At 46.1% G+C, this 25,056-nt stretch overlaps 1 protein-coding gene across 2 annotated transcripts in view; it reads left to right on the top strand.

Annotated features, from left to right (window-relative positions):
• LOC141114481 (lysosomal alpha-glucosidase-like) overlaps positions 1–25,056 on the top strand; it is a 321,841-nt gene that overhangs the window by 272,482 nt on the left and 24,303 nt on the right. The gene's annotated exons all lie outside the window — the stretch shown is intronic.

The following is a 25,056-nucleotide window of genomic DNA, read 5'->3' as shown; positions in this document are numbered from 1 at the left end:
TGCATAAAATATGCTAGTGTATGGCCAGATTTCATCTGATCCTTTCGTGTTATTTATTGTATGTTGTGATGATTCTTGGTTGTGACATAGTATTGTCTGGCTAATTTTGTTCCCTCCTGGTTGTACCAAATAGCAGATTTTATCTGGTTTGGTCCCTTGCTCTTTTAAAAGTCCTTTTTAAACACATAGGTGAATACCCCCTTTGTAGAAGTCTAATTTGTAATTTATTCGCCTCCGCCTGGAATTTATCATCCCCGGAAGTAGGATGTGAAGGTATTGAGTGTAGGGTATTGATTTTATCAACAATTTAGGGTGGGAACTGGTGGCATGTAGGATTGTGTTGCCAGCCGTCTCTTTCTGATAGCGTGTACTCGAGAGGTGGCCATTTGGTCATTTAGAAGGAAGGGCAGTAGGCCTGTTATGTCTCCCGCCTCTTCTGTCTCTTCCAACATTATGCTGTGCCCCACCATGTGCCCCCCAATTAAAAAAAAATAAAGAAAAATTTTATTTTTTTACATAAAGGCAATGTCTTTTTGTTTGCATTCGTAGCGGATGCGCCACATCTTACTCGGGCAGCCGCTGGAGTAACACAGTCTCTATTGAGAGGGAGTGTGTCCCCAGTCAGCTCCTGCGGGTGATTCCTCCCCCCTCCCTCTGCTTGCTGACACTGCATAAGGCGAGCGCTCACACAACCACGGCTGCCCGATCTGCTCCTTCCCGTGCATCCTCATTGGCAGGGAGAAGAGTGAGTTGCAGGAAGGACTCCACCAGAACTCTCAGTTACTGAAAAAACAGACTGATTTCTCCCATCCTTAGGACAGGAGAACCAGCCTGTAAATTCCAAGAGATGCCAGACCAGCGCTGTCAATAGCAGGGGCAGGACAGCAAGAGGAGGCTGGGGAACCCCACAGTGGTAGAACACCAGGGCCCGGTGGCAAGACAACCTTTGCAACCCTGACAGTTCTCCCACTGCTTTGGACCCTTATATTTTCTTGGTATGCTGGTGACATATATCTCTTGTTTTCTGCCACCCTGGGGGGCCCCAATACAGTAGGAAGGGAGCTCACTGCAGAATATGTGAAAGGGCCCGTTGTGGGATCGTAGTAAAGGGCCCCAGGATATATATATATATATCTAGATATCTATATATATATATATAGATATCTATATATATAGATATATATATATATATATAGATATATTTTCATTTTATAGTTGCCCCCCTACTTTTGTCCCTGTCCCCCCATATGCCCCCCTAAATATGAAAGCTTTAGACGCCACTGAGAGGCAGATGATCTACCCCTTTCCAACCAGTTTGGGACCTTGTCTGGGAACAAGGAAGAATCTGAGGATGCTTGTTCCCCGATGGAGGATGTGGAAGGTGGGGGGGGTCTCTGAAGAGAAGTAGGCCCCTTTCAAAAAAAGATGATGGAAAGGCTAAGAAACATGTCTCAATTACCTTGATGGCAGTTACTGCTCCGATAAAGGTGGCAACCATTAATGTAGCCAGTCTGAAATCTGTGAGTGCTAGAAGTACGGTCTTATTTTTTGCCAATTAAATTTATGTTATTTTTATTTTGCAGCAAACCCGGCTGAATAGTCTTGCTGACATCCACCTGGCAAAGAGGGAATGGAGACATGGTCCTTCCATCTGATCTCTTGTGCCCGAGCCTTAGAACGGAGTTGCGGAGCTTTTTACCGGTATGGCAATGTGCCGGCGGGTCATTGAGGTGGAGACCGGAAGATGTAGGGTTTTAGACATATCCGTGAAGGGGCAGAAATTGCGGTTAGTAAATATCTATGGCCCACAGTCTAAGTGGGATAGAAAGCGCCTCTTTACAAAGGCACTTGGAGGAGATTTTCATTATTAAGCCCAAAGACAGGAAGGGCTCCTCAGATAGGCTGGGATATGACAGCATCTTTTTGAATATGACAGTCAGGGATGCAGGTCTGGTAGATGTGCACATTAAGCGTTGCCCGGACAGCACAGGATACACTTATTAGTGAGCCAGTTCTGAGAGTAGGATAGATCTTTTTTTTTTTTAGCGGGACTCTGCTTTCTTGGCTCCTGAGTGTCGTGCGGTGGAGTTTTCCAATCACCTTCTGCTATCCATGATTCTGATTCTCAGATGCACCATCCAAGGGGAGAGGAATCTGGCAACTTAATTTGGCTCTCTTGGACGATGAGGAGGTTAGATATTAGTTTTAGGATTTCTTTCAGGCGCAGGTAACCATCCTGGATTTCTGCAACAGCAGGTCGGAATGGTGGGAGCTTATCAAAAAGCAGACCATTGAGTTTTTCAAGGTCGAAGGAAGGAAGAAATCATTTGATAAGTATGTTGCCTACCAGGACTTATGGAGCAAGCTCGACTGTCTGGTTTCAAGTGGCGGAGATCCTGGGGTGATTTCTGCGGTAAAGCTTCTTCTTAGAAAGTTCCAATATGACCGGCATGCCTCTTTTGGAAAGGGACCGGGGGAAATATCACTCACCCGACCCTTATCAAAATTGCAAACAGGACGCAGCAGTTAAGACGGTCACGGGTTAAAGGATAGTACGGGCTCCCTCACAAAATCCAGGTAAGGGATCCTGCAGGTCTCGAGGTCCTCTTCTGCTGATCTTTTGGGGAAAAAGCACCTCGATCAGGGAAGGATGTCAGGCTTTCTGGACTCTACTGGCCATTAAGAAAACACCAGGGCCAGATGGAATGACAGCTGAGTTCTACAAGGCTTTCAAGTCTGTCATAGCTCCTTTCTTTCGCGGAAGTTTTTAATGACTGTTTGCAGGAGGGTTCGCTCCCTCCCTTCTATAGGTTTTCTGCTGTGATCTTGCTGTCAAAGGGGAAGGATCCTTCGATGATTGAGAATTGGCACCCCATTAGCCTTCTTAATGTCGATAGGAAGATTCTGGCAAAAGTTTTTTTTTTGGCACTTGTCAGTCACAGATGAGCTTCTTTCCCGCCATCAGCACTGTCCGAGAGCTTCTGGAACGGTGCAGAGCTGCTGGCTGAGGAAAGTATTTGCTGGCGCTGGATCAGGTGGAGGCTTTTGATTGAATAAATTATGAATACCTTTGGCTTCTCCTTGGCAAGTATGGTCTGGAGGGTGGGCTCATTGGATGGCTTAAAGCAGGGTTCCACCCAAATTTTGAACAATATCTGTATGTATTCTCTTCCTTGCCTAGATGCTGACATTGCCGTTTAAAAAAATTTAAATCGCCGTAATTACCTTTTATTTTTCTATTCTTCTTTGCACTTCCTGGTTCTCCTCCTGTGGGAGTAGGCGTGTTTCTAGCCTCTCCCAGACTCCGCACAGTCTCCTGGAAGCTAGTCTCAGGCTTCCCAGGATGCCACTGAGCATGTGCGGGAAGGAGCGGTGAATGCTGGGAGCACAGTATTCACCGCATCCAGGAAATAAATGCTTGTGGCTTCAAATGCCCACAACGAAGATGGAAACCGCCTGCAGTGAATAATATAAGTTATTATTTCCGACGAAATCTGACACAGGCAGACATATTACACACAATATGTGAGTATGTAATGCTGAGAAGAAAAGTTTGTGAATGAACTAAAAAAAAAAAAAAAACGATAGATAGGTGGACCCCCGCTTTAAGACTTTCTAAGAAGGGGCTGAAAGCTTCATGTTGGTGAATGGTTGGGTTGATTGGCCCTTCAGGGTTGGTTCTGGGGTGCGCCAGGGGTGTTCACTGAGCCCCTTGCTATACACGTTCACGATCGATCCCTTCATCAGAAGGCTAGAGAATGGACCGTTGTGTGGGGTGCCTTTGGGCATTGCTGGGGAGCCACCTTTAAGGGTTGTAGTCTATGCTGATGATGTTTCTGTTTTCATCTCTGGGACAGGTGAGGCACAGGAGGGCGTGACAGTGATGGACCAGTATTCTGAGACATCTGGTTTCAAGGTAAATCGTGACGAGAAGCTTTCTGTATAGGTGAAGGTGATAAAAGCTTTATGCTCCTGGACATCTTCCTGAGGCCCCAGCAGAAAGTAAAAATGCTAGGCATAGAATTCAGCCCTAGTGATTATGGTAAAGCAAATTGGGAAGGCAGACTATCTGATGCCGATGCCAAGACGAAAAGCTGGAAGGAGTGGCGGCTCTCCTTAAGGGAAAGGGTTGGTTTGATCAAAACCTACTTGATTCCAGTCCTTTTGTATGTCAGTTGTGTCTGTGTTTTGCCGGAGTCCCTCTATACGAGGATCAGCAGCTGTTTTTTCCATTTGTTATGGGGAAATAGGCTGAACCTTGTCAAGCGGTACATAACTTATCTTCCCAGGCGGGAGGGTGGCCTAGGTATGGTCAACCCGATTTTATTTTATTTTTTTCTCTCTAATGTTCTTGAAGCATAACTTTGGTAACATGTTGGCAGAGAGACCGCCTGTGCGGGTAGCCATATTTCAGAGCTGGCTTAGGCCTTTTCTGGGGTGTTGGCCTTTTCTGGTGTGTTGGGAGAATAGCGGGCCAATGAAAAGCTTAAGAGTCAAGCATGGCAGACTCCCGGCCTATGTTGCCCCGTGTCTGAAGAAGCTCAGGCAGTGGCGTGTGATGGCGGAAGATATCAAGTCCTTCCCTAAGAGGCTCTTGGGTGAGAGGATTGTTTGCACTGCTTTCCATGTGCCACTGGCCTTGAGGGATTTCCTTCCAATTCTTACTTCAGTGTCCTTTTAATGTAGAAGTCTACAAAGGGGTGTGGAGAGTGCTAGGTATTCCTTTTCTATCAAGCATGTCTTATGCGGAGTGGGTGTACGGGGCATTCAAGAATCAAAGTGGTTTTGATTTGGACATTCTTATTCTAATCAGTCTAGTGGTCTGCTACTTCACTTGGAATGCATGGTGTCAGGTTTCCCTGTGGCAAAAGATCATTCCTGTTGAGGTGTTGGTGAGTGACACCCTCGGAGAGGTTGGGAAGATTCGAGGTCTTGAGAAAGATAGGTGGAGGAGAGAGGTCTGGATAAAGGTGTAGAGGAATATTAGGCCTGTCTCTGCTGCCTGTTGATCTCTGGGTGTTGCTCCATTCCTTTCTCTTTTTCTTTCCACTCCTGTAGATTTTGTTGAAGAAATTCTTTGAAAAAGGGTTGCATGTATCTGAAGGTCATGTTTCTTGGTCTGGAATGGTAATGTACAGTTTTTTGTAGTTTGGTATTGTTTAATTGTAGTGTGATGATTAGCCGGTTCCCTCACGCAGATATACTCCAGCAGAATGGCTCTCCTGGGCGAAATCCCATATGGGTATGTCCCTCCCCTTTTCGGCCACCAGAGGGCGCATGCACACTGCCAGAGGCACGCCCGCCCGCTGCACGGCGGGGGATCCAATGCGCATGGCCGGCGGTCGCGATCGCCGCCGGCCACGCGCACCAGAACGGGGATTTGTGTGTGTAAGCACTCAAATCCCTAGGCTGTCAGAGGAGAGGAGACAGAACAAGGAAAAATATCCCCCCTCAATAAGACTTTGACAGACCACCAACTCTTATAATAAAAATAATATATTTTTAATGGTATACAATAAAAAGGCGTAAAAGCGTCTACACGATACAAAAATACATTCCATAAAGAAACAAAACAAAAAATATACAAATATGAATCATCATGTCATATGTAATCTCCTAAGGGTGGTATAGGGAGCGTTTCCAGTATTCTGATACCTTCATCAGGGGTTTGAGAATTGACAATGTTCAGAAAGTTTTACAAATGTGTAAATTCTAAAAATATAAGGAGACATATCAGAAGAAGAGCATCACATTTGGAACGTGAGTAATAGAGAGCTGTTAAGACCCAAAGAGCAAGAAATGCAAAATGAAAAAAATAAAATGAAAATATAAAAAAATAATCAATAAGTGGGTGAGAAAACAAAAAAGGATGGGTTGCGGGTAAATAGATAAAGATTCATGACAACACATACCCAATGGGATGATTCTATGTTCAAACAGCACTAGAGGAGAGAGGAGAGGAGACATGTCGTTTGTTCCTAGTAAGTAGGAACAGCGATATGTCTTCTCTCCTACTCAATCCTATCCCCATATGGTTAGAACACACTGAGGGAACACACATTTAACCCCTTGATCGCCCCCTAGTGTTAACCCCTTCCCTGCCAGTGACATTTACACAGTAATCAGTGCATTTTTATAGCACTGATAGCTGTATAAATGCCAATGGTCCACAAAATGTGTCAAAAGTGTCCGATCTGTCCGTCGCAATACCTCTAAAAATCGCAGATCACCGCCATTACCAGTAAAAAAAAAAAAAAAAAATAAATAAAAATGGCATAAAAAATGCCATAAATCTTTCCCATAGTTTGTAGACGCTATAACTTTTGCGCAAACCAATCAATATACGCTTATTGCGATTTATTTTTTTTTTTTCCAAAAATATGTAGAAGAATATATATCGGCCTAAACTGATAAAGAAATTTTTTTTTTTTTAAATTTGGGGGATATTTATTATAGCAAAATGTAAAAAATATTGTTTCTTTTTTTTTTCAAAATTGTCACTCTTTTTTTGTTTATAGCGCAAAAAACGAAAACCGCAGAGGTGATCAAATACCACCAAAAGAAAACTCTATTTGTGGGAAAAAAAGGACGCAAGTTTAGTTTGGGTACAGCATTGCATGACTGCGCAATTGTCAGTTAAAGCGACGCAGTGCCAAATTGTAAAAGTGCTCTGGTCAGGAAGGGGATAAAATCTTCCAGGGCTAAAGTGGTTAAGCACGGAGAGTGCTTCAGTTATCTTCAGTTTTCTATCATGGAAATAGGTTGATTTCCTTTCAGGTATGCTGATGAAAGTATGTTTACTGATTTATTTATATCCCCTTTTGTATTTTTGTATAAACTGATGAGCTGTATATGATTGGAGATCAAATCAATAAATATTTCCATCTCCAATAGCGTATCTTAAAGTTGCTGCAGTTAAAAAGCTCGTAGTTGGATATTGGGGATCAAGCTGGCGGTCTGCCGCGAGGCAAGCTACCGCCTGTCCCAGCCCCTGCCTCTCTGCGCCTCTCCGATGCTCTTGACTGAGTGTCCCGGGGGCCTGAACCGTTTACTTTGAAAAAATTAGAGTGTTCAAAGCAGGCCGGTCCCCTGAATACTTCAGCTAGGAATAATGGAATAGGACTCCGGTTCTATTTTGTTGGTTTTCGGAACTGGGGCCATGATTAAGAGGGATGGCCGGGGGCATTCATATTGTGCCGCTAGAGGTGAAATTCTTGGACTGGTGCAAGACGAACCAAAGCAAAAGCATTTGCCAAGAATGTTTTCATTAATCAAGAACGAAAGTCAGAGGTTCGAAGACGATCAGATACCGTCCGACCATAAACTATGCCATCTGACGTGTTATTCCCATGACCCGCCGAGCAGCTTCTGGAATTCATCCATCCACCCTGTTTGTTTAATAGAGAAATCCTGTTTTGTTTTGTTTTTTTACCCACTGGCTAAATGGGAAAAAAAAGAACAGAGTATGCCCAGGATAATACCTGGTACCTACTAACAGTTGGGAGACACCTGCTGTTGGACACTGGAACTGCACTCTATGGGTCCATGGACCACAGTGCCACAAACAGGTGATCCAGCTCCAGAGTAGTTTTATTATGCATTGCTTGTGTACATAGGATTTTATTTGCACCAGAATGGCTTTTTTTCTCACCATACTTAAAGGGGGTTCCGGCCGCAATTTTTTTTTTTTTTTAAGTCAGCAGCTACAAACACTGTAGCTGCTGACTTTTAATAAGGACACTTACCTGTCCAGCGAGCCCGCAATGTCGGCCCCCCGAGGCCGATCCATCAATCGGATCGGCCGCCGGCGCCTCAATCCTTACTAAGGGAAACAGGCAGTGGAGCCTTGCAGCTTCACTGCCCGTTTCCTACTGCGCATGCGCGAGTCGCACGGCGCTTTGTGAATGGCCCCGTTGTTTCCTGGGACACACACAGTTTCCAGAAGGCAATGGGGCCGCTTGCCAAAGAAGAGGAAGCGCCGCGGAATGGGAAGAGGCAGATTAGGAAGACTGCCTAGCAACAGGGGTTTCAGGTAAGTTACTTTTTTTTTTTCAAATGTTTTTTTTTTTACATTTTTTAAAGAATTTCAATGCTATTTTTTATTTTAGGGTGGCCTTCCACTTTAAAACATCTTAGAATTCAGGAAAATTCAGATGTGAAGCAGCTGTGAAGGAACCCAGATGTAAGAAGCATCTAAAACTGATCTCAAATTCAGTGGCAGTGCGTCCATAAGGGCGCACGGGTGCCGCCCCCTCTCTCCTGCCACCTTCTCTAATACCAATAGAAAGATTGATGTATTGCATGAATCTATCTATCTATGGCTGCCGCTGCCACCCCCTATTCATTCATTCATATATAATTCAGGCACCCGGCACCTTTTCGAGCGCCTGAATTACAGCGGGGGGGGTATTTTTTTTTTTTAAGTACCTGATTAGAGCCATAGGCTCTAATAGGCATTAAAAAAGGTAATCAGCGAGCGCCAAGCTTGCAGTTCACTCAGCTGTGTTAGGAAAGCGAATGAATATTCACTTTCCTAATACTGAACCGCCTCTCCGCCAATCAGGTGCTCCGGTCTGTTACCCATCACCTGATTGGCTGAAATGACAGGCGCTGTGATTGGACGCCTATTAGTTGTCCAATCATAGCAGAGGACGGGAGAAGACAACGAGGAGCATGGAGGACAGGACTCGCCGCCGTCACCCGCTGCCCCACCGAGACAGGATGAGTGCCAGGCAGACAACGGGTGGGGGGCACACTGGCAGCATTTGATGGTCACAGTGGCAGCATTTGATGGGCACAGTGGGAGCATTTGATGGGCACAGTGGCTGCGTTTGATGGCACAGTGGCTGCGTTTTATGGCAAAGTGGCTGCATTTGATGGGCACAGTGGCTGCGTTTGATGGGCACAGTGGTGGCAATTGATGGGCACAGTGGCTGCGTTTGATGGGCACAGTGGCTGCGTTTGATGGCACAGTGGATGCGTTTGATGGGCACAGTGGCTGCGTTTGATGGGCACAGTGGCAGCAATTGATGGGCACAGTGGCTGCATTTGATGGCACAGTGGCTGCATTTTATGGCAAAGTGGTGGCAATTGATGGGCACAGTGGCTGTGTTTGATGGCACAGTTGCGGCAATTGATGGGCACAGTGACTGCGTTTGATGGGCACAATGGCTGTGTTTGATGGCGCAGTGGCAGCAATTGATGGGCACAGTGGCTGCGTTTGATGGCACAGTAGCTGCGTTTTATGGCAAAGTGGTGGCAATTGATGGGCACAGTGGCTGTGTTTGATGGCACAGTTGCGGCAATTGATGGGCACAATGGCTGTGTTTGATGGCACAGTGGCATCAATTGATGGGCACAGTGGCGTCAATTAATGGGCACAGTGGCGTCAATTAATGGGCACAGTGGTTGCATTTGATGGCACAGTGGCTGCATTTGATGGCACAGTGGCTGCATTTGATGGCACAATGGCGGCGTTTGATGGGCACAGTGGCGGTAATTGATGGGCACAGTGGCTGCGTTTGATGGCATGGTGGCAGCAATTGATGGGCACAGTGGCTGCGTTTGATGGGCACAGTGGCTGCGTTTGATGGGCACAGTGGTGGCAATTGATGGGCACAGTGGCTGCGTTTGATGGGCACAGTGGCTGCGTTTGATGGGCACAGTGGCTGCATTTGATGGCACAGTGGATGCGTTTGATGGGCACAGTGGCTGCGTTTGATGGGCACAGTGGCTGCGTTTGATGGGCACAGTGGCAGCAATTGATGGGCACAGTGGCTGCATTTGATGGCACAGTGGCTGCGTTTTATGGCAAAGTGGTGGCAATTGATGGGCACAGTGGCTGTGTTTGATGGCACAGTTGCGGCAATTGATGGGCACAGTGACTGCGTTTGATGGGCACAATGGCTGTGTTTGATGGCGCAGTGGCAGCAATTGATGGGCACAGTGGCTGCGTTTGATGGCACAGTGGCTGCGTTTTATGGCAAAGTGGTGGCAATTGATGGGCACAGTGGCTGTGTTTGATGGCACAGTTGCGGCAATTGATGGGCACAGTGACTGCGTTTGATGGGCACAATGGCTGTGTTTGATGGCGCAGTGGCAGCAATTGATGGGCACAGTGGCTGCGTTTGATGGCACAGTGGCTGCATTTTATGGCAAAGTGGTGGCAATTGATGGGCACAGTGGCTGTGTTTGATGGCACAGTTGCGGCAATTGATGGGCACAATGGCTGTGTTTGATGGCACAGTGGCATCAATTGATGGGCACAGTGGCGTCAATTAATGGGCACAGTGGCGTCAATTAATGGGCACAGTGGCTGCATTTGATGGCACAGTGGCTGCATTTGATGGCACAATGGCGGCGTTTGATGGGCACAGTGGCGGTAATTGATGGGCACAGTGGCTGCGTTTGATGGCACGGTGGCGGAAATTGATGGGCACAGTGGCGGCAATTGATGGGCACAGTGGCGGCAAATGATGGGCACAGTGGCAGCGTTTGATGGGCACAGTGGCTGTGTTTGATGGCACAGTTGCGGCAATTGATGGGCACAATGGCTGTGTTTGATGGCACAGTGGCATCAATTGATGGGCACAGTGGCGTCAATTAATGGGCACAGTGGCGTCAATTAATGGGCACAGTGGCTGCATTTGATGGCACAGTGGCTGCATTTGATGGCACAGTGGCTGCATTTGATGGCACAATGGCTGCGTTTGATGGGCACAGTGGCGGTAATTGATGGGCACAGTGGCTGCGTTTGATGGCACGGTGGCAGCAATTGATGGGCACAGTGGCTGCGTTTGATGGGCACAGTGGCTGCGTTTGATGGGCACAGTGGTGGCAATTGATGGGCACAGTGGCTGCGTTTGATGGCACGGTGGCAGCAATTGATGGGCACAGTGGCTGCGTTTGATGGGCACAGTGGCTGCGTTTGATGGGCACAGTGGTGGCAATTGATGGGCACAGTGGCTGCGTTTGATGGGCACAGTGGCTGCGTTTGATGGGCACAGTGGCTGCATTTGATGGCACAGTGGATGCGTTTGATGGGCACAGTGGCTGCGTTTGATGGGCACAGTGGCTGCGTTTGATGGGCACAGTGGCTGCGTTTGATGGGCACAGTGGCTGCATTTGATGGCACAGTGGCTGCGTTTTATGGCAAAGTGGTGGCAATTGATGGGCACAGTGGCTGTGTTTGATGGCACAGTTGCGGCAATTGATGGGCACAGTGACTGCGTTTGACGGGCACAATGGCTGTGTTTGATGGCGCAGTGGCAGCAATTGATGGGCACAGTGGCTGCGTTTGATGGCACAGTGGCTGCGTTTTATGGCAAAGTGGTGGCAATTGATGGGCACAGTGGCTGTGTTTGATGGCACAGTTGCGGCAATTGATGGGCACAATGGCTGTGTTTGATGGCACAGTGGCATCAATTGATGGGCACAGTGGCATCAATTGATGGGCACAGTGGCGTCAATTAATGGGCACAGTGGCGTCAATTAATGGGCACAGTGGCTGCATTTGATGGTACAGTGGCTGCATTTGATGGCACAGTGGCTGCATTTGATGGCACAATGGTGGCGTTTGATGGGCACAGTGGCGGTAATTGATGGGCACAGTGGCTGCGTTTGATGGCACGGTGGCGGCAATTGATGGGCACAGTGGCGGCAATTGATGGGCACAGTGGCGGCAAATGATGGGCACAGTGGCAGCGTTTGATGGGCACAGTGGCGGTAATTGATGGCACGGCGGCGGCAATTGATGGGCACAGTGGCTGCGTTTGATGGCACAGTGGCAGCAATTGATGGGCACAGTGAGGCTGCAATTGTTTTTTTTTTCAGAATTTTTTGTTTGCGCCCCCCAAAAAATTTTGAGCACCAGCCACCACTGGTTGATTTACTAAAGACAAATAGACTGAACTTTTGCAAGTGCAGTTGCTCCAGAGCTCTGCTGACTTCCATCATCCAATCATGTGCAAGCAAAAGTGCTGGGTTTGGTTTTTTTTTCCCCTTGCATGTGATTCTTTGTAAAGTGAAGCTTTACCACACATACTAAGCTAACAGAAGATGTTACATGAAGTTTTATTTATCTTTTTTTTTTTTTTATTTATCATGGTGATCTAAAAATCTGTAGCTGTTCGTGTTTTTAGGTAGCATGTACTTAATTTTAATCCCATAAAATAATGGCATATTGTTGTATTTGTACATGCTTTACCAACCCAGGATTATAGGAGTGGTGGGGTATTTCCATATATCTGTCCTCCTCTAATTAATATTACTGATTACTATCAAATTTGTATTACACCCAGCCAATGAAAGTTTAAGCAAGATAGGCGTGGCAGGTCATCAGGACATGTTTTCTACAATGCAGTGTCTCATTAAGATGTATAGCACTGCTTGAGTGATTTGAAATTTAAAGGTGACATTACCAGCCTTATTCAGTAAATGATGTGGGAGCAAAGCACCAAACAACCAGTCAGAATCCACCTTATGCTGTCCTGGTTTGGGCAAAATGAATTCTGAGTGGTTGCTATAGGTTATTACACTTTGCACATAATGCTTTGCTCTTTTTAAGAATGTAGCGGTCTGGCCTGAACTGTAGCCAGACACAATAATACAATGAACAAGCTACCCACTGCCAGTTTCCCCTATTCAAAGTTTTTGCAGGGAAATGTCCATGGCAACTGTGTGCAGGAGTATTTGTCAGTAAAAAAAACTGTATGCCTAGTTGGTCACCTAGTTGGTTATGTACAACTTTTCCAACATCCCCACCAACCAACCACAGGCAGGGCCGTCTTTAATATTGATTGGCACTGGGCAAAACATTTCTTGGGCCCCCCCTATGCAATTTCATTCTCCACCTGCTCTGAGACATACAATAAATAGCAGCTAGACTCAAATTCAGTTTACTGTATCAGATCAGGCAGCAATTGTGATTGGTTGCCAGCGGTTACAGCATATAATTACTGCTTACTGACTGGTTGCTAGAGGTTACAGCACACATTACGGCTCACTTGCTAGAGGTGACAGCAAATGATTTCTGCTTGTTAATTGGTTGCTAGAGATTACTGTACAGTAGTACTGCTCACTGATTGGTTGCCAGAGGTTACAGCATATCATCTCCTCACTGCAGGGGGGCATGATATACATATGAATGCTGCCTTTATTAACATATCAATGCCACCGGCTGCAGCTATTTACTTATGAATGCCACCGCTGGTCGGCTGGGTCTTTAGGCGGCTCCCCAGCCATTCATATGTAAATAGCGCAGGTTATTTACATGTAAACACAGGGTCTGCAGGTGAGTGATCTGTACACAACAATAGGGCAGAGCTGGGCAGCATTAGTACCAGCACTTCACACTGAAATATCGGGACAGAGCACAGGACTAAAACTTCTAAGGACAAGGGAATTTAAACTGGTATAGTTGGCAAGTATGAGGCAGCTGCTTTGGGCCCCACAACAATGATAGGGCTCAGGGCAGCTGCCCCTTTTGCCCCGCCTTAAAGATGGCCCTGACCACAGGGATGGCATAAAGGGTAGCAAAGGTACAAGGTGCTCACATTTTTTATATACACAGTTCACCTGCCTTACTTGTGCTTTTCTTGATGGCTTAAATCTACCTTTACTATTACAGAGCAATGGTAATATATTTGATTCCTTAGGCTTAGGGTTAATTGCATACATTTTCAGCAATACAGATCCAAGATTTTTGGTAAGGTGAGAGAGAGAAATAAAGAAAAAATATATATACTGTATACAGTACTGTGCAAAAGTTTTAGACAGGTGGAAAGAAATGCAGAATGCTTTCAAAGATATACTGTATATTTTAATTGTTCATTTTGGATCAATTTACAAAATAAAAAATGAGCAAACAGAAGAAAAATCTAAATCAAATCAATATTTGGTGTGATTCCCTTTTGACTTCAAACCAGCATCAATTCTTAAGGCCCGTACATGCGATACAAAAATCGGATGAAAAAATTTGTACGACTAGCTGTCTGCCGATTTTCGGATTGTTAGCACGGTGCATTCGACAGCCGATTACGCTTTTTCATCAGACAAAAGCTGGATGTGCAGATTATAAAATTTTTGTCGGATGTGAACTCAACGTCCGATTTTCGTTTCGTTAGTACAGTTTTCATATGAATAAAATCGTAAGAGCAAGACTACGCATGCTCAGAAACAAAAGAATACATACAAAACTATTCAACATGTTACATCACTTCTGACGTTGTATTCTGTCATATGAAATTTTTCACATTGTGAGTGGTCTTTTTTCCACCTAGCAACACCCCTGATGTGAGGGTTTACATCCATTTAAAAAAAAATTCTGTATTTTTTGTAAAAATGCGTTTACACTTAGTGAACACATGCAGCTGAAGAAAAATTTGACAGTGTCTCTTTACTGGACTTGGGAACTTCTGATCTGCCCAACTTTTTCTTCTCATCAGCTTTCCTTATTGTTAGTGTATTTTATGTGTGGCCCAAGACAATTCCTCTTCTTCCATTGTGGCCCAGGAAGGTCAAAAGGTTGGACACCACTGCCCTAGACGGAGCCATTATTCTCGGTGTTCATGGATCTGTGTTTGTGACTGGCAGCCTCTGTACTAGCAAGGGAGACTCGGGTGGACAGAAGCTGACAAATGTAGCAAAGTTCACAGCAGCCTACTATAGCAAAGTGTTGGTGTTACAAATTGTTTCACTAGTTTAACCACTTGCCGACTGCTGCACGCCGATATACGTCAGCACAATGGCAGCGGTGGGCAAATGGGCATACCTGTACGTCCCCTTTAATTGGCGGGGCTAGCAGGCGCACCCACCGCGTACAGCGGTCTCCCGGTGATCGTGTCATGGAGCCTCAGAACGGGGAAGTGCCTATGTAAGCAAGGCATTTCCCCGTTCTGCCTTGTTCTGCCTTGTGATATGACAGAGATCACTGCTCCCTGTCATCGGGAGCAGTGATCGCTGTCATGTGAGGTGTAGCCCCTCCCCCCGCAAGTTAGAATCACTCCCTAGGACATACTTAACCCCTTGATCACCCCCTAGTGTTTAACCCCTTCCCTGCCAGTGTCATTTACACAGTAATCAGTGCATTTTTATAGCACTGATCGCTGTATAAATGACAATGGTCCCAAAATAGTGTCAAAAGTGTCCGATCTGTCCGCCATAATGTCGCAGTCATGAAAAAAATCGCAGATCGCCACTATTACTAATAAAAAAATAATATAATAAAAAAAAAAATAATAAAAATGCCATAAAACTATCCCCTATTTTGTAGACGCTATAACGTTTGTGCAAACCAATCAATATATGCTTATTGCGATTTTTTTTTTTTTTTTTTTGTTTACCAAAAATATGTAGAAGAATGCATATTGGCCTAAACTGAGGAAAAAATTAGTTTCTTTTATATATTTTTGGGGGATATTTATTATAGCAAAAAGTAAAAAATATTGCTTTGTTTTTCAAAATCGTCGCACTTTTTTGTTTATTGCGCAAAAAATAAAAAACACAGAGGTGTTTGTGGAAAAAATTTGTGGGAAAAAAAGGACACCAATTTTGTTTTGGTGCAATGTCGCATGACCGCGCAATCAGTTAAAGCGACGCAGTGCCGAATTGCAAAAAGTGCTCTGGTCAGGAAGGGGGGAAAATCTTCCTGGGCTGAATCGGTTTATTGATCGGAGAGGTCGAGGTTTTCCTAAGCTTCAGCAAGGAGCTGGTGCATTTGCAGTGCTGCTGATTTATTGTCCAATAAACAGGCCAGTGCAAAGCTAAAATTCGACAGGCAGGAGCTTACATTTACCAGCAATTTAAATGCTGCTTTTATTTTGTAAATGTCAGTTTTGCTATAGTAGGTTATATACTGTACATTATATGGGTACGCCACTTCACAGGCAGGTTCAAGGCATGCCAGGCATGTTATTTAAATACATTTTGCATTTTTAATGTTGCCCTTAAAGCATCATTAAAATTGCTTTGGTACATATTCCCCAGGGCAGTGGCCATCTCCCAATGCCTGTGTTTGACAATTCTTTGCCTATTAGTCTAAAAAATGACTTCAATGGGGTTCCTAACCCAAAAACAAAAAATGAAATATGGCTTAGCAGTCCCTAGGTGAGGTGGTTGCCTTTGTGTTTTTGAGTGTAGGTCTCCTTTAAGTAGTTTATTTATATTTTTTCAGATTTGTATTTTGCTGTTTGCCAGGGGTTCTGCCTCTTTATATCCAGTCAGGGTCCGAAGTGAATAAATATATGTATTCTGTAAATCTCTGGGCAATATGTCAGCGCTGCTTTTGCGATGTGTGGTTAAAATATGCATGCAAAGCAAGATAGTTCAAGCCGTGATTTTTCATAATTGTGATGATCATGGCTTACAGCTCATGAAAACCCCAAATCCACAATCTCAGAAAATTGGACAGAGCGCCTACGTTTAAATAGTTAAGTTATCAAGTATAAAGTACCATCATCCCAACAATCTACTACAAAAGAAGGCAGGGAGTAGGGAGTGCCGCAGTTCGCTGCTTCTGTCGGCAGGTGTCCCAACCCCCCACACACAGGGAAAAACACAGGGGACTATTTCGGTACTGAAGGTAGTAGGGTATTAGTACAAAAGGGTGAAGAGGAGATAATAGGATAAAAACTATATTTTTAATAGAAATCCATTTTAAAAGAATGTATATAACACAATAATGCAATGACATATACAGTTGCAATACAGGACAAGGCAATATATACAACCGCATGAATTGCATCCAGTGATAACAGAGATTGTAACAATGACTTGGATTCTCGACCGGTTTCGCGGTATTCACCGCTTCCTCAGGAGAGTAAAGTCTAAAATGTAGCATAAAAAACAAATAAATATACAAAGATTCACAGATGCGTAAAGTTTTTGTAATGGTGGCAGCGAGGTCATTGAAATTACATTGAACAATAATATACAGATTGAATAAAGAAAGGACAGGCTCACCCGCTCAGGTATTCTCTGTAGATATAAGGGGCCCCATACAATTCCCCCTGCGACGAACACAGGGGATAACAGAACAGCCTCTGGTGGGTAAAATATTTAGGTAATTGGTATATGTGTGGGTCATTAAACCACAACACAGAGTAAGGCGTGAAAAAGTAGAGGGGTACCCATAAATTACCTCTAAGTTTGGAACCCAGTGTGCAAAGAACAGGAACTAGAAATTAGTGTGGTTAAGGGAAAAAAGGAAGAGAGAGAAAAAGAAAGAAGAAGGAAGGAAGGTAATAGGAAGGAGGGGAGGGGGGGGAAAATGGGGGGGGGGGGGGGGGGGAAAGGGGGGAAAAAGGAAGGAGAAGGACAGGAAAGGGGGGAGGGGTAGGCTCTTCCTTTTTTCCCTTAACCACACTAATTTCTAGTTCCTGTTCTTTGCACACTGGGTTCCAAACTTAGAGGTAATTTATGGGTACCCCTCTACTTTTTCACGCCTTACTCTGTGTTGTGGTTTAATGACCCACACATATACCAATTACCTAAATATTTTACCCACCAGAGGCTGTTCTGTTATCCCCTGTGTTCGTCGCAGGGGGAATTGTATGGGGCCCCTTATATCTACAGAGAATACCTGAGCGGGTGAGCCTGTCCTTTCTTTATTCAATCTGTATATTATTGTTCAATGTAATTTCAATGACCTCGCTGCCACCATTACAAAAACTTTACGCATCTGTGAATCTTTGTATATTTATTTGTTTTTTATGCTACATTTTAGACTTTACTCTCCTGAGGAAGCGGTGAATACCGCGAAACCGGTCGAGAATCCAAGTCATTGTTACAATCTCTGTTATCACTGGATGCAATTCATGCGGTTGTATATATTGCCTTGTCCTGTATTGCAACTGTATATGTCATTGCATTATTGTGTTATATACATTCTTTTAAAATGGATTTCTATTAAAAATATAGTTTTTATCCTATTATCTCCTCTTCACCCTTTTGTACTAATACCCTACTACCTTCAGTACCGAAATAGTCCCCTGTGTTTTTCCCTGTGTGTGGGGGGTTGGGACACCTGCCGACAGAAGCAGCGAACTGCGGCACTCCCTACTCCCTGCCTTCTTTTGTAATCTCAGAAAATTAGAAAATTCTAGGCTAAAACTGTCCCAATCTAATCAGGTAATTAACCACTTAAGCCCCGGACCATTTGGCTGGCCAAAGACCAGAGCACTTTTTGCGATTCGGCACTGCATCGCTTTAACTGACAATTGCACGGTCGTGCGACGTGGCAATTGACATCCTTTTTCTCACAAATAGCGCTTTCTTTTGGTGGTATTTGATCACCTCTGCGGTTTTTATTTTTTGCGCTATAAACAAAAAAAAGCGTCAATTTTGAAAAAAAAACACATTATTTTTTACTTTTTGCTATATTAAATATCCCCAAAAAATATATAAAAAAACATTTTTTTTTCTCAGTTTAGGCCGATACGTATTCTTCTACATATTTTTGGTTAAAAAAATTGCAATAAGCGTTTATTGATTGGTTTGCGCAAAAGTTAAAGCGTCTACAAAATAGGGGATAGTTTTATGGCATTTTCATTTATAATTTTTTTTTACTAGTAATGGTGGCGATCAATGATTTTTATCCTGACTGCGACATTATGGCGGACAGATCGGACACTTTTGGCGCTATTTTGGGACCATTCACATTTATACAGCGATCAGTGCGATTAAAAATGCATTGATTACTGTGTAAATGTGACTGGCAGTGAAGGGGTTAACCACTAGGTGGCGCTGTAGGGGTTAAGTGTGTCCTAGGGAGTGATTCTAACTGTGGAGGGAGGGGCTTTGTGTGACACGACACTGATCACCGCTCCTGACACCGCTCACGAAACTGATCTCCACTGTGGCCAGTGTCAGTGCCATTAGGCAGAACGGGGAAATGCTTGTCTACATTAGCACTTCCCTGTTCTTCCTCACCGGGAAATGATTGTGGGTATCCCAGGGCCGTCTTTAATTTTGATTGGGCCCTGGGCAAACATTTTCTTGGGGCCCCCCCTCCATTCTGAGACATACAAAAAATAGCAGGTAGACTCAAAATCAGTTTACTGCAGCAGATCATGCAGCGATTGCAATTGTTTGCCAGAGGTTACAGCCTATCATTACTGCTTAATGGCTGGTTTCTAGAGGTTACAACACATAATTTCTGCTTTCCGATTGGTTGCTAGAGGTTGATGTACATTATTAGCGCTCACTAATTGGTTGCTAGGGGTTACAGCACATCATTAGCACTTACTGATTGGTTGCTAGAGATTAAATCAGATCACTACTGTTTGCTGATTGGTTGCTAGAGGTTCATGCACATCATTACCTCTCACTGAGCAGTGGAGCAATCCCAAATAATTGAGCAAGTAAAGGGGCACATTAATACACATACTACAGGAGAGGTTCAGAGACAGCGGACATACTGCAGGAGACAATCAGAGACTGCGGACATACTGCAGGAGACAATCAGAGACTGCGGACATACTGCAGGAGACAATCAGAGACTGCGGACATACTGCAGGAGACAATCAGAGACTGTGGACATACTGCAGGAGACAATCAGAGACTGCGGACATACTGCAGGAGACAATCATAGACTGCGGACATACTGCAGGAGACAATCATAGACTGCGGACATACTGCAGGAGACAATCAAAGGCTGCGGACATACTGCAGGAGACAATCAGAGACTGCAGACATACTGCAGGAGATTACCAGAGACTGCGGACATACTGCAGGAGACACTCAGAGGCTGCGGACATACTGCAGGAGATTACCAGAGACTGCAGGAGACAATCAGAGACTGCGGACATACTGCAGGAGACAATCAGAGATTGCGGACATACTGCAGGAGACAATCAGAGACTGCAGACATACTGCAGGAGACAATCAGAGGCTGCGGAAATACTGCAGGAGACACTCAGAGACTGCAGACATACTGCAGGAGATTAACAGAGACTGCGGACATACTGCAGGAGACAATCAGAGACTGCGGACATACTGCAGGAGACAATCAGAGGCTGCGGATATACTGCAGGAGACAATCAGAGACTGTGGACATACTGCAGGAGATTACCTGAGACTGCGGACATACTGCAGGAGACAATCAGAGACTGCAGACATACTGCAGGAGACAATCAGAGACTGTGGACATACTGCAGGAGATTACCAGAGACTGCGGACATATGGCAGGAGACAATCAGAGACTGCGGACATACTGCAGGAGACAATCAGAGACTGCGGACATACTGCAGGAGACAATCAGAGACTGCGGACATACTGCAGGAGATTAACAGAGACTGCGGACATACTGCAGGAGACAATCAGAGGCTGCGGACATACTGCAGGAGACAATCAGAGGCTGCGGACATACTGCAGGAGACAATCAGAGACTGTGGACATACTGCAGGAGATTACCAGAGACTGCGGACATACTGCAGGAGACAATCAGAGACTGTGGAAATACTGCAGGAGACACTCAGAGACTGCGGACATACTGCAGGAGATTAACAGAGACTGCGGACATACTGCAGGAGACAATCAGAGACTGCGGACATACTGCAGGAGACAATCAGAGACTGCGGACATACTGCAGGAGACAATCAGAGGCTGCGGACATACTGCAGGAGATTACCAGAGACTGCGGACATACTGCAGGAGACACTCAGAGGCTGCGGACATACTGCAGGATATTACCAGAGACTGCGGACATACTGCAGGAGACAATCAGAGACTGTGGACATACTGCAGGAGATTACCAGAGACTGCAGACATACTGCAGGAGACAATCAGAGACTGCAGACATACTGCAGGAGACAATCAGAGGCTGTGAACATACTGCAGGAGATTACCAGAGACTGCGGACATACGGCAGGAAACAATCAGAGACTGCAGACATACTGCAGGAGACAATCAGAGACTGCGGACATACTGCAGGAGACAATCAGAGACTGTGGACATACTGCAGGAGACAATCAGAGACTGCGGACATACTGCAGGAGACAATCAGAGGCTGCGGACATACTGCAGGAAACAATCAGAGACTGCGGACATACTGCAGGAGACAATCAGAGACTGCGGACATACTGCAGGAGATTACCAGAGACTGCGGACATACTGCAGGAGACAATCAGAGACTGCGGACATACTGCAGGAGACAATCAGAGACTGCGGACATACTGCAGGAGACAATCAGAGACTGCGGACATACTGCAGGAGACAATCAGAGACTGCGGACATACTGCAGGAGACAATCAGAGACTGCGGACATACTGCAGGAGACAATCAGAGACTGCGGACATACTGCAGGAGACAATCAGAGACTGCGGACATACTGCAGGAGACAATCAGAGACTGCGGACATACTGCAGGAGACAATCAGAGACTGCGGACATACTGCAGGAGACAATCATAGACTGCGGACATACTGCAGGAGACAATCATAGACTGCGGACATACTGCAGGAGACAATCAAAGGCTGCGGACATACTGCAGGAGACAATCAGAGACTGCAGACATACTGCAGGAGATTACCAGAGACTGCGGACATACTGCAGGAGACACTCAGAGGCTGCGGACATACTGCAGGAGATTACCAGAGACTGCAGGAGACAATCAGAGACTGCGGACATACTGCAGGAGACAATCAGAGACTGTGGACATACTGCAGGAGACAATCAGAGACTGTGGACATACTGCAGGAGACAATCATAGACTGTGGACATACTGCAGGAGACAATCAGAGATTGCGGACATACTGCAGGAGACAATCAGAGACTGCAGACATACTGCAGGAGACAATCAGAGGCTGCGGAAATACTGCAGGAGACACTCAGAGACTGCAGACATACTGCAGGAGATTAACAGAGACTGCGGACATACTGCAGGAGACAATCAGAGACTGCGGACATACTGCAGGAGACAATCAGAGGCTGCGGATATACTGCAGGAGACAATCAGAGACTGTGGACATACTGCAGGAGATTACCTGAGACTGCGGACATACTGCAGGAGACAATCAGAGACTGCAGACATACTGCAGGAGACAATCAGAGACTGTGGACATACTGCAGGAGATTACCAGAGACTGCGGACATATGGCAGGAGACAATCAGAGACTGCGGACATACTGCAGGAGACAATCAGAGACTGCGGACATACTGCAGGAGACAATCAGAGACTGCGGACATACTGCAGGAGATTAACAGAGACTGCGGACATACTGCAGGAGACAATCAGAGACTGCGGACATACTGCAGGAGACAATCAGAGGCTGCAGACATACTGCAGGAGACAATCAGAGGCTGCGGACATACTGCAGGAGACAATCAGAGACTGTGGACATACTGCAGGAGATTACCAGAGACTGCGGACATACTGCAGGAGACAATCAGAGACTGTGGAAATACTGCAGGAGACACTCAGAGACTGCGGACATACTGCAGGAGATTAACAGAGACTGCGGACATACTGCAGGAGACAATCAGAGACTGCGGACATACTGCAGGAGACAATCAGAGACTGCGGACATACTGCAGGAGACAATCAGAGGCTGCGGACATACTGCAGGAGATTACCAGAGACTGCGGACATACTGCAGGAGACACTCAGAGGCTGCGGACATACTGCAGGATATTACCAGAGACTGCGGACATACTGCAGGAGACAATCAGAGACTGTGGACATACTGCAGGAGATTACCAGAGACTGCAGACATACTGCAGGAGACAATCAGAGACTGCAGACATACTGCAGGAGACAATCAGAGGCTGTGAACATACTGCAGGAGATTACCAGAGACTGCGGACATACGGCAGGAAACAATCAGAGACTGCAGACATACTGCAGGAGACAATCAGAGACTGCGGACATACTGCAGGAGACAATCAGAGACTGTGGACATACTGCAGGAGACAATCAGAGACTGCGGACATACTGCAGGAGACAATTAGAGGCTGCGGACATACTGCAGGAAACAATCAGAGACTGCGGACATACTGCAGGAGACAATCAGAGACTGCGGACATACTGCAGGAGATTACCAGAGACTGCGGACATACTGCAGGAGACAATCAGAGACTGCGGACATACTGCAGGAGACAATCAGAGACTGCGGACATACTGCAGGAGACAATCAGAGACTGCGGACATACTACAGGAGATTACCAGAGACTGCGGACATACTGCAGGAGACAATCAGAGACTGCGGACATACTGCAGGAGACAATCAGAGACTGCGGACATACTGCAGGAGACAATCAGAGACTGCGGACATACTACAGGAGATTACCAGAGACTGCGGACATACTGCAGGAGACAATCAGAGACTGCGGACATACTGCAGGAGGCAATCAGAGACTGCGGACATACTGCAGGAGATTACCAGAGACTGCAGACATACTGCAGGAGACAATCAGAGACTGCGGACATACTGCAGGAGACAATCAGAGACTGCAGACATACTGCAGGAGATTACCAGAGACTGCGGACATACTGCAGGAGATTACCAGAGACTGCGGACATACTGCAGGAGATTACCAGAGACTGCGGACATACTGCAGGAGACAATCAGAGACTGCGGACATACTGCAGGAGACAATCAGAGACTGCAGACATTATACAGGGGATGGTCAGAGAACTTTCAGCAATGCACAGCTTTACAGTTAAATAACACAGCTCAGGGTTTAAACAGTCAGGCATTTTATGGTTGTAAGGACATACCTGGCCAGCCAAACTTACTACATACATTCAGGACTGTGGGCGGGGCTTCCACTCTCTGCTCTCACTAAAGCAGCTGGGAGCTCCACTGATGCTTTGTTGGGGGCCTACATCATCCGTGAATGGTCGCCCCGATGACAGCTTTGCATAGCGCACAGAGGACATGGGAGGATGTATTCCGCGCTAGCCAGCTAAGAGGGGCGGGGCCGGGAGTTCCACTGACGCTCTGACCCCACCCACGTGTAGCCTGTGTACTGGGAGTAGAGCGCCTGTAGTGAGAGCCAGTGATCGGAGTGGGAGTGTCATTGGAGCTCCCGGCTCCGCCCCCGGACCTCTGTATTCAGCAGCCAGTATAGAGGGGGCGGGGCCGGAAGCTCCACTGACACTCCCACTCCGATCACTGGCTCTCACTACAGAAGCTCTTTTCTGAGTACACAGGCTGCACATGGGCGGGGTCAGAGCGTCAGTGAAGCTCCCGGCCCCGCCCCCTCTCAGCTGGCTAGCGAGGAATACATCCTCCCGTGTCCTCTGTGCGCTCTGCAAAGCTGTCATCGGGGCCCCAATTCACGGCTAGCGTGGGCCCCCCAACAAAGATTGGGCCCAGGGCAAGTGCCCCGTTTGCCCTGCACTAAAGACGGCCCTGGGGTATCCCCGTGGACATCGAGTCCGCGGGACCAGCGATAACGCTCACGCAGCCCCCGGCAGCTCGCGCGCCCGCAAGCCGCCTCTTAAAGGGCAACGTACAGGTATGTTAATCTGCCTGTACGTGCCCTTCTGCCGCAGTATATCTGCATGAGCGGTTAAGACATAACACATGCAAAGTGTTCCTGAGCCTTTAAATGGTCTCTCAGTCTGGTTCAGTAGGAATCACAATCATGGGACAGACTGCTGACCTGATAGTTGTACAGAAAACCATCACTGACACCCTCCATAAGGAGGGAAAGCCTCAAAAGGTAATTGCAAAAGAAGTTGGATGTTCCCAAAGTGCTATATCAAAGCACATTAATAGAAAGTTATGTGGAAGGGAAAAGTGTGGAAGAAAAAGGTGCACAAGCAGCAGAGATGACCGCAGCCTGGAGAGGATTGTCAGGAAAAGGCCATTCAAAAGTGTTGGGGACTTTCACAAGGAGTGGACTGAGTCTGGAGTCAGTGCATCAAGAGAAACACACAGACAGATCTTGGACATGGGCTTCAAATGTCGTATTCCTCTTGTCAAGCCACTCCTGAACAACAAACAACGTCAGAAGCGTCTTACCTGGGCTAAAGAAAAACAGACCTGGTATGTTGCTTAATGGTCCACAGTCCTCTTTTCTGATGAGAGAAAATTTTGCATCTCATTTGGAAACC

This window comes from Aquarana catesbeiana, linkage group LG12 (genome assembly GCF_042186555.1).
Source record: "Aquarana catesbeiana isolate 2022-GZ linkage group LG12, ASM4218655v1, whole genome shotgun sequence".
Taxonomy (NCBI): Eukaryota; Metazoa; Chordata; class Amphibia; order Anura; family Ranidae; genus Aquarana; species Aquarana catesbeiana.
Note: the sequence above shows the minus strand (reverse complement) of the source record. Positions and strands in the feature narration are given on the sequence as shown.